The sequence below is a fragment of the Gavialis gangeticus genome, unplaced genomic scaffold, assembly GCF_001723915.1.
Source record: "Gavialis gangeticus isolate Ggan-Ray unplaced genomic scaffold, GavGan_comp1, whole genome shotgun sequence".
Taxonomy (NCBI): Eukaryota; Metazoa; Chordata; order Crocodylia; family Gavialidae; genus Gavialis; species Gavialis gangeticus.
In genome coordinates, this window is record NW_017729004.1 from 41,514,993 (window position 1) to 41,520,088 (window position 5,096).

The 5,096-nt window shown below is 41.0% G+C and overlaps 1 long non-coding RNA gene across 1 annotated transcript in view; it reads left to right on the forward strand.

The window, feature by feature from the left end:
- The window catches only part of LOC109291492, an 11,844-nt gene extending 9,939 nt beyond the window's left edge, over nt 1–1,905 (forward strand). Inside the window, exon 3 of the long non-coding RNA XR_002095865.1 lies at nt 1,394–1,905. This is a non-coding gene — a long non-coding RNA (uncharacterized LOC109291492). The remainder of the gene's footprint in view (nt 1–1,393) is intronic.
- Nucleotides 1,906–5,096: the final 3,191 nt, after the last annotated feature.

Genomic DNA, 5,096 nt, shown 5'->3' on the forward strand with positions numbered 1-5,096 from the left:
TAAAAGGGCCGTATTGTCAAGTGATGCACTAACTTCAACCAAAGCTTCTACTAACTTCAGTGGAAGCCCTCTGCTGGCATCTGGGTCTGGAATTCAGTCTATTGTAATCAAATACCATGGGTTTTTCTCCATGGGGACCTTACTGAAAAATAAATTAGAGGGTGGATTTAAAGCAAAGTACCTATTCTTGAGTAACTCTCTGTGTGGACATTCTTATTCTGCACTCAGAATGTGTTTGTACAGCTAAGCTTAATGCACTTCTAAAATGGAATAAAAAGGCACTCACGTGTGGAATAAGAGTATCCACACAGGCAGTCAGTGTGCAGCAGCTATTTCAGCTATTCCTTTCTCCCCCGTCCCTTATCTAATGCAGGTTACACAAATAACTTTTTTGAAAACAGCTAAAGCATTTAGCAAAAATTTGTGTGACCCCTAAAATGCCCCTCCCTGCTTCAGTCCTGTCCCTGGCACTTTAATTCACTGACAATTTTAAAAGTCCTTCTTCCAACCAAAGCACAAACCCTGAACAAAGCATCTGAATGAACAATTACTTGGCAGCAGCCACAGTAGCAGCAGCTTCTTGTAAGTTATTTTAATGGATTTATCACCCTGAACTAAGCCCTGGCCATCTGTTCCACACTCTAATTACAAATGCAGAGTGAGCTAATTCACGATTGCATCATAAAAAAGTAAAATATAAATGATTTAAGAGCTGGTGGATGTCATGTTTCACACACCAATCAGGGGAAAATTGCTCTCCCCTTGATAGACTGATTTCCCTGATAATAGAGTGCCTCTTTCCTGGCAGGAAGGCATTCCTTAGGAGCAAGACTCACCCTACTAGGCTCTGTTCCTGCTCACTCTGCCTAGATGTATTTTTAATTGGTAATTGGTAATCACACACTACTGCTTTATGATTTAACATTTTCTTCCTCCCTGAGATGGGCCCAAAGAGATGAAATGTGGCATTTTTGTGGAGTTCCTTCAGGCAGCAGGACACAAAAACATGCTATTCCTCAAACCACCAAAACTCTGTTCCTCTTTCTTCTCCATTGTGAAAAGTGACACATCACTAATTAAAACATGCACAAGATAAAACTGCTGCTGATTTATTACCTGGGTTCAAAGCTGCTCGTTAATACTGTGCTGGTATTTGGTTTGCATTGGTATGTTCTGGCTTGAGTGGGTGGAAATGAATTCCCTGCTTGAGCCTACAGTGGTATTTCAAAGAATTATTTTAAAGCACTTTGTACAAACAATATCTGATCAAAAGTAGCTGTCATGTTTTAGTAATGATTTCATATTCCAATTTCATTTGACTTTTCTAAGCACTCTGCATAGATTAAGACTTGTATGAATATTAAATCTAATTGGTTGTCCTTACTGTCCTCAGGGATTCCCACATTAAGAAGTTGGTGCAGCAGAAATGAACAAAAAGTAATATTCAAAGGCCTGATTCAGCACTCCATATTCCTTACAGACTAAACTCTTCCACTACCAGCATTGCTGTTCCACCCAGAAAAGGAACTTGCCACCAGCAACATCCCTGGCTTCGTGCATCCCACCCTAGGTCTGCGGTAGTGTTAGTGGAAAGGTTGATCTACCAACTCTGTCTTTTTTAGCCCTTTTGGATTGGGACACCCACTGAAGCTGGTGGGCCTACCAGCGGGTTCTGAATGTGCGTCTCCCAGTAGAATGCCTTGGCGACTATGCTATAGGCTATCTAGGGGTTCGAGAACATCTATCTCAGTTTTGCCTCTTAAAGCTGTTCTGATTTGTAAGAAATGTTAAAAATGCATTAGGCTAGAGAGAGAGCAGCAGGGAGCTTGATTCTGTGACCTAGTGGTCAGGGCCTGGAGAGGGGAGAGCTTGGTTCCAGTCCCTGCTCCAATGAGGATGCGTCTACACAAGATGCTAAATGTGCAGTAAACTAATTATACTGCACATTAACACGTCATGGCAAAAGCCATGATAATGTGCAGTAGAATTGATCTACTGCGCATTAGCATCACTAAAAGGCTGTGCACCGTTGCTACTGCTCAATAGCACCAGTTTCTGCAAATTGAGTTAGTACCTGTTAATTCAGCTACTAAACTTATTGAGCAGCAAGAATGGCGCATTAATGCACGTGTAGATGTGCCCTGATTTAGTTTTAATCATATTTTCCAATGAATGTTTAATATACGATGCATAAATATTCATTTATTCTGGGCTGCATACTCACTGTTAATGCCTTTTGTGGATTAAGCCCAAAGTTACTTTATAAAACTGGGACTTAATTGTCTAAGCCTCTTGGGCCTCGCAATGCTGAGCAGTGCACTGCCTAAAAATCTAATGCTCATATGACACTAATCAGAGCTCAGTGCTAGGCATTTCTGAAAGCCCTGCTAGATGCCTGGGCGAGACCATGGGCATCAGAAACTCCTTAAAAATGTGGCCCTATGTGACTCGCTGTACCTCTAGATGTCTACCTACCTCTAAAAAGCTGTCCCCAAATGTCTTTGGCATAAAGGAGATCTGAATAAAAAGGAATAAAAGAAATCACTGCTGTTACTTTTCTATCTAACATTACATTCCTTTTTTCAGATGTCTCAGATAGATTGAAGATCTGAATGAGGACAAGGGTTAAACCCCACCCCTGTCCCATATCATAATCAAACAAATAATAACACAAGCAAGTGGCATTTTACTAGAAATAGGGAAAGTCTGGAGAGGTAATTAAGTAATAAGAAACACTGAATCTAGATAAGACTATTTTCTGTTGCAGCCACAAGAGAACTGTATAATTTTATTTGCATACCAATTGCTTCTAAAACACATTTTCTTATCTGTTATAATTGTATTTACACATAATGATCTCTTAATTAATACACATTTAAAGGATATTGTTTTTCTTCTCCTCTTCCAACAAGGACATTGTTATTTTTTCCCCTGTTGATTGGAGTCTGCAGTCTCTCTTATGGTACAGAGGAGCTGTAGGAGTCACATAAGCAATTCTTCAGCTAGGCTGGACACACACTGAGTCTGCAGGTCTCTGGCTTTATAGCTAGTGGGTTGAGAAACGTGTCACTCCTCCATAGCACCATGTAAGGGTCTATCAAAATCCCAACCTGGCTTCAGCTGTACTTTGGAGACCTTTTCCCCATACAACACTGGCATCCTTTGTTAAAAAACAAAAAAGCCAAACTTGTGCACTACCAACTGAATTGAGTACACCTTTAAAAAAAATCAAAAACCCTACCCCAAGGCAGGGCTTTTAACTTGAAAAGGGAGATATACCAGAGACTCCAGGAAGCCCATTAGGGTCTTTGTTATTGCTATAGATGTGGAAGGTCTACAAACAACAATATGAATCATGATAGGCAGTGGTATAACCCCCTATGGCCTTGTATACACTAGAAAAGCTATTCAGGTAGCGATATGCTGGCAAACTCTAGTGTTGATGCAGTTTATACAAGAATAAGCAATGGCAATGAAAGGACTCAAAGGGACATTTTTGCTGCTGCATCTACACAAAGATTTTGCTGGCATGGCTATATCAGAGGTGTGACTTTTTTTTCTAAGCTTGCTAATTGGCATAGCTATTTTGGCAATTTTTTATGCAAAGGGATTAGGTGGGCAGGCAGACGCACAGACTGCTAGTGAAATGGCAAACGCTAACACACATAATACTTTGGTTTCTTATGTAGTCAACCTATAGGAGCTGTGTGTTTTAGGCCAAAGATGAGTGTTTGTCTCCCAGTATTTCTATTGTGCCTTCAGAGGAATAAGCTCTACATAGGCAAAAAACATCTCCAACATGACTGATTCATTTCAGTTCCACAGGTCAAGCTTCACTTATTACAGATCATATGAGGCACTGTCCAGTTATGTGCTTGGGGACTCTCATGTTTTTAAAAGATGAGCAGAAAGAGATTTTTTTAAACAGTCCAGTGCCAGCTGCTAACTGCACAAAGAAACAGGCTTTCACCAGAAACCTGCTCTTAAATACTCAAAGACGTGCCAAGAAATCGCAAGAGACAAAAAGGCTTTATAATAATAGTGCAGAATACCTGGATCCTCTCAGACAGTCCCCCTTCCCTTACTCGACATCATTATGCCCTGTTATAAACCCATGGTGCTTTCATACCTTGAATACTGTGCCCAATTCCCATACCTTTTCACACCTCAGAAAGGATACAGAAAGGAACTAGAGAAGGTACAGAGAAGGGCAACAAGGATGATTAGTGGTATTTAGGGGATTCCATATGAGGAGAGACTAAGGAGGCTAGGCCTATTCAGTTTAGAAAAGAGATACTTGGGGGACATGATAAGGGTTTATGTAATATCAAATGGTGAAGAGAAAGTAAATAGGGATTTATTCTTTACTATCTCTCACAATATAAAAACTAGGGATCACAAAATAAAATTAGTAGGTAGTAAGTTTAAAACAAACAAAAGGAAGTTTGTTTTCACACAGTGTGTAATTAAAATGTGGAACTCATTGCCACCAGAGGTTGTGGGAGCTGACACTTTAGCCAGATTCAAAAAGGGATTGGACAAATTCTTGGAGGAAAGGGGCATCAGCAGCTCTTGTGTATGGGAGTTCGGGGCACAGCCTCTGAATCAGAACTTCCTGGACTTTAAATGCTGGAGAATACAAGTGAGAGAGAAACAGTGGGAAAAACTGTGGACATACCCTGCTCACTCTCCCTTTCAGCCTCCACTCTGTGCCACTATGGGCATTATGGGAGGTGGGGAGAGGCACTTTAATTAGTGTGGATCCAGGAGTTACTCTAATTAAAATGCCTGGAGCATCTCATGTATCAGCACCCCATGCTTCAAAATTGTGGCAGGGGCGCTTTATCTAAAGCTTGTCGAACAAGCTTTAAAGTACCTCTGTTGTCATTTTGATGCCCAGGGTTGCTTAAAAACAAGATGCGGAGGCTGGCTGGAGTGCAGTAGTTACCACGCTCTGGCAGACTTGATAAATCAAGTCTGCTCCGACACACTGTAATTACAGTGAGTCAGAGCAGGCTCCTGGCTTGTGTACAGACACCCTGTATGACACTCAGCAAGATGGACCTATGGGCTGACCCAGTAAATGGTAGTCTTAT